The 5,554-nt window shown below is 46.6% G+C and overlaps 1 long non-coding RNA gene across 2 annotated transcripts; it reads right to left on the bottom strand.

Annotated features, from left to right (window-relative positions):
- Positions 1-822: 822 nt before the first annotated feature.
- LOC145653773 (uncharacterized) lies at positions 823-5,063 on the bottom strand. Of its 2 annotated transcripts, XR_014119978.1 has the most exons (4): positions 4,805-5,063; positions 4,638-4,691; positions 1,532-1,664; positions 823-1,380 (listed from the first exon to the last, which is right to left on the bottom strand). It is a non-coding gene; the product is annotated as an uncharacterized LOC145653773 (long non-coding RNA). The 2 variants fall into 2 exon arrangements; XR_014119977.1 differs by lacking the exon at positions 1,532-1,664.
- Positions 5,064-5,554: the final 491 nt, after the last annotated feature.

A 5,554-nucleotide genomic window follows, 5' to 3' on the forward strand; every position in this document is an offset into this window, starting at 1 on the left:
GTGTGTGTGTGTGTATGTGTGTGTGTGTGTGTGTGTGTGTGTGTGTGTGTGTGTGTGTATGTGTGTGTGTGTGTGTGTGTGTGTGTGTGTGTGTGTGTGTACGTGTGTGTGTGTGTGTGTGTGTGTGTGTGTGTGTGTGTGTGTACGTGTGTGTGTGTGTGTATGTGTGTGTGTGTGTGTGTGTGTGTACGTGTGTGTGTGTGTGTGTGTGTGTGTGTGTGTGTGTGTGTGTGTGTGTGTGTGTGCGTATGTGTGTGTGTGTGTGTGTGTGTGTGTGTGTGTGTGTGTACGTGTGTGTGTGTGTGTGTGTGTGTGTGTGTGTGTGTACGTGTGTGTGTACGTGTGTGTGTGTGTGTGTGTGTGTGTGTGTGTGTGTGTGTGTGTGTGTACGTGTGTGTGTACGTGTGTGTGTGTGTGTGTGTGTGTGTGTGTGTGTGTGTGTGTGAGACTGTGAGTAAGTCTGGGTGTCACTTAATGTCTGATAACACTGTATGTAATCAAATATGTAAAAAGTCTCAAAGTTTCTGCAAAGAACAGATCTCTTTTACATATGTGATAATAATGTTATAATAACAATGTTATTCAATACTTAAAACTGAGTGCCCTGTAATGCTCTAATCTGAGTAGAAAACCGATGAGGAAGGGTATGACGTCCCTTCCGTAATGAAGACACACAACACAGCCTGAAAGAGAAACCTTCTGACAAAGCAATTAGACCTTAATTTGCTTAATTTAACAGCATAAGAATGACTCCTGCCCCCTCCCCCACCCTCCCCCACCCAAACACACACTCTCTTCCCACTACACCACCTACTCCATCCTTCTACTCACTCCATATCTGTGTTTCTTCACTGGGTCAACGTGCTTTAGAACAACGCTGTAATTACAAGATCGAAAAAAAAAATCAATTAGGTCATGCAGCTTTTGACTTTTTTTTTGTGCATGTCTAATTAGCATGGCAGGGTGGAGGGCCAGAGGTGGAGGAGCTTACAGCTCTAGTGTCGCCGAGCCAATGTTTATCTGCGTGTGGCCTCAAAAATATTGCAAACGCAACTTGCAAAGGCAAGCGGCTGAGTCACAGGGGCAGCAGGAGTTTGGCGGGTTTCATACTCTTCCGCATGTCCCAACATCACTCCTGTGTGTGCCGCGTCTCTTCCGCATGTCGTGCATCACTTCCACGTGTACCGCGTCTCCTCCACGTGTCCGACCTCTCTTCTGCATGTCCCGCGTCTCCTCTGCGTGTACCATGTCTCTTCCGCATGTCCCGCGTCTCTTCTGTGTGTCCTGCATCTCTTCTGCAGGCGCTTCCCCTGGAAAGGATGGCGAAGGTAACCACGGGGAAGGGACCTAGAGCGAGACCTCGCCGAACGTCTTGACCTCCTGGAAACGAAAGCCACGATTAAAAGAAGAGAAGGTGGCTCACAGGCAACTTCTCCCAGCGCTGAGGCCGAAGGAAAATAAGTACCATCAACCTCTGTGGCACCGATTTGCAAATAGCCCTTATTTCCATGGCCCCCTTTCTTACTTTCACCTGGACACAATTTCTCCTCTGCTTCTGGCTCTCTATACCCACACGGCCGTGTGAGTCTGTTTTTCTCTGTCCCCCACCTTTGATGTCTTCATTGGGAGGAACTGTCGGGTGGTGGTGGTAGTGGGGGGTGGTGCTGCATAAAAAGAAGTGACTATTACAGAGGGCAGCCTGACAGAGGGGCTGCGCGTCTGATGAGCACTCCGGCCCATAATTGCACATGGCCGCAGCAAAGCCTCGGGGCCAGTGCCAGCTTCCTCCTGTGCCTCTCCTCTAACTCTGTTACACACACTCACAGAGAGAGAGAGAGAGAGAGAGACAGAGAGAGACAGAGAGAAAGAGAGAGGGAGGGGGAGAGAGAGGAGAGAAGAGAAGGAGGGAGAGAAGGCGGGAGAGAGAAGGCTCTTTGAGGACTCGCAAACCCACAGCAGACTGCTGGGGCAGGCCCCCAGCTAATGAGGAGCCATTTTTATCCACAAACCCAGTGCAGTGAAGCTCCACTAGCTCCCTGTGCCTCTCTCTCTGTCTGACTGGCTCTCTCCTCTCTCTCTCTCTCTCTCTCTCTCTCTCTCTCTCTCTCTCTCTCTCCCTCTATCTCTACTGTGCAGTTCATGCCTCAGCAATCGTGAAGCATGTTATCCAATTACCGGGTACGGAGCGAGGCAGCAGAGGACGCAGACAGGCAGGCAACGTCCGCCAAAGACACGCCCCCGGCAAGGGCTCGCTGGCCACTCCGAATGCTGAGATTCCACAGTGGGCTCCGGCACAGCTGTCCGGGTGCCAGCGCACTAACGCGGGTGTCGGATTGCAGCCGTGTTATGTGGCCGTCAGTAGTGCAGCAGTCATAATAATGTAGGTAGGAGGTTGGGTGGAAAGGTGTTGGTGAAGGCACGTACTGACAAACCCTGGTGGGGCAGTGTGGAGAGAAGGCTGGGCTCTGGAACTGCATGCATTTTCTCCTAATTTTAAGACATTTCTCTAGGCACAAACCTTTAGGACTTCCTAATTCTTCTCCATTAAAAATGCACAAAGCTCTTTAGTGCCTACAGTTGAATCCCACGCTCCATATTTTCCAACACTCTCCAACACTCCATATTTCTGCAAAGCATTAGCTTCTTAGAGCAATAATAATAATAATAATAATAATAATAATATCTACTGTGCTATTCAAAATTACTTACAAAGTGAGTGCCCTGTAACGTTAGATTTTCATGCAAAGGCTCTCTCATTGTGATCACTCACAAAATAAGAGGTGCCCTTCTCCACTTGGGTGTCCTGAATGAAATGCCCTCTGGCAAAGCAATGAGGTCTTAATGTGTGTAATTACAGGGGCAGAATGTCTGGACAACAACTTGGCAGATGAAGCTCTTGTGAAGCATGTGAACAAAAGTGTCCAAGCAGGACAGTCGGATCTTACTCAAATCTGGATCTTACTCAAATCTGCAGAAATGAGGTTTGAGAATATGGATCATTTGCAATTTGTTCCGTCAGCACTTCAATCATCTTTGTAAGTCAGCGTTTATTTTACTCACAGCTCTGACTTCTGAGTTCCAGGGCAACCGCAAAAAAAAAAGAAAGAAAAGAAAAGCCCCAGCAGGCAGAACAGCAGAGGCGCAGGCAGGTGACATGAGGACATGGGTCCCTTGGTTTGAGCGAGTGAGCCAGTGAGGAAGCAACCATGCATGATCTCACTCCCGAGTGCAGGTGTGCTGAAAGCCACGCCCTGCGCAGGACGTGGCACACGGACTGGGCCGGGCAGACTGGCGAGGTAGCAGGACCTCGCCCTGTCCTCACCCCAGTGTGCCACGCCTCGTCTCGGAGAAATGAATTATAACCCTGACCTTTATATTTGCGTGTCAAAGCCGTCCCGTGGAGAAGACCCACAGAGACATTAGGTCACCGTGACAACGCCCGTCTCATCGGTTAGCGGCTGCTCAGAGTAATTTGGACACAATTATGAGAGAAGCGCTGAGACTTCACTCAGAGAGAAGGAGTCTTATAGCGTTGGACAGAAAGAGAGAGAGAAAGGAGAGAAGGGTGAAAGAAAGAAGGAGGAGGGGGAAGAGAGAGAGAGAGAGAGAGAGAGACTTATCATGACTTATCATCTTCTCTCAGACTGAAAGCAGGATGCTGTTCACTCACAGGCTCTTATGTCGGCCCTAAGTCTTCATCTGTGGCTGTGCTCAGTACAAACAGCAGATCCACAGCCCCTTGTTTTTGAGCAGGTAAAACAGTTCTTCAGGTTCAAAGCCGACGTGATACACTCATTTCAGTGAATTTTCATTAGTAAAAATAATTGAAATATTTTTCTTATTCCTGAATAACCTATACATTCTTATAGGAGGAAATATTCAGCTAATATCAAAGACGATACCAAGAGAAATGGTACTGGAAATGAATAATCAGCTATGTTTTCATATCAGCAACAGCCATAACCATATTACCTGTGTTTACCAAACAGAGAGTAGTGCATATTTGAGCTTTTCTATTATTATTTAAAAGTTAGCATGTAAATGGAAAATTGTAGCAAATCCTGATTGAAGTCTCAAAGCAGGAAAATGGAAAGTGGTGCCTGTACACTGATATATAGATTATTTATTCCCAATATGTGCAAGAACTTTGTGTGTATTTTATATATATATATATATATATATATATATATATATATATATATATATATATATATATATATAAACTGCTACACAAATTGACTGAACTGAACTAAACTCACTTGATTACACAAAGTGCTAATAAATCAGAAAGGTACAGATTTTGACACTGAAATGTCAGTTTAACTATCAGTGTTTTGGCCTGATTATGTCCACCAGAAAACACATTCATCTGAGACCTACGTAGCTCAAGCTCCTTCTATGGCTCTCCAAACACCTATTATATCAAGTGTCTATCTAGACCAGAGCATAATAAATGTACCATATCAGCACCATGATATTGGCTGGACAGTAATTAGATCCTGGCTCATCATTAAGCCACCTTATTTAATGCAGGCAAGCCTTATTATTTGCCTTATTAAATAGCCCTTAAAAGGCGGCTGTCATGCTCGCAGGGAGGAGTGACGAGACAGGCAGCCCACGGGGCAGCTCGAACTCACCAGCTGAGACCCAGAGATTGTTACCACGGCAACGGCAGGCAGGAGATATAGAACCTGCCAAATGGAAAATGTCAATTACACTGGGTATGTAGATATAGTGAAGCATGGAGGGAGCTAAACGAGTAGAAGCAAAATGTGTGTGTGTGTGTGTGTGTGTGTTCACTTACTGTTCCAGCCAGTAGACATATAACAGAGTCCAGAGGCAATGACAAAGGGAGCAGACGACAGTCTTCTTCATAATATGATTCCTATGAAAGCAGTCACTGTTTACACAGATTTAACATATTTTATACACACACACACACACACACACACACACACACACACACACACACACACACAAACACGTTCCACTGTGTGTTCTCTGCTATCTGCTATCCTGTGCTGGTCACTGGACAGGAGTTTGGTGATAAGGTTTCCATCTGAGACAGGCTACCGCTGAAATGGCTAGACATACTCTCCCTCCAATCCAAATATTGATCGTGGTCTATTTGCAGACCACAGATCAATGCAGGCACAGCACCTGGGGAGAGGGGGTAGGAGCTGAGGAGGTCTACGGCACCCCCTGGCCACTCTCAGCCTGGTCCTGGGACTGACACTTGTGGACAATCCATAATGTTTATGCTCTAAATGCTCTCTCAGAAGAGACACTGCCCAAGCAAAAATCAGCTACAACACACACACTCACAGTCAAGCACACACACACACACATACACACACACACACACACACACACACACACACACACACACACACACATACACACACACACACACACACACACACATACACACACACACACACACACACACACACACTCACACTCACACACACACACACACACACACACACACACTCACACACACACACACACACACACACACACACACACTCACACACACACACACACACACACA

Source organism: Electrophorus electricus, chromosome 3 (genome assembly GCF_041902795.1).
Source record: "Electrophorus electricus isolate QZ-2024a chromosome 3, ASM4190279v1, whole genome shotgun sequence".
NCBI lineage: Eukaryota > Metazoa > Chordata > Actinopteri > Gymnotiformes > Gymnotidae > Electrophorus > Electrophorus electricus.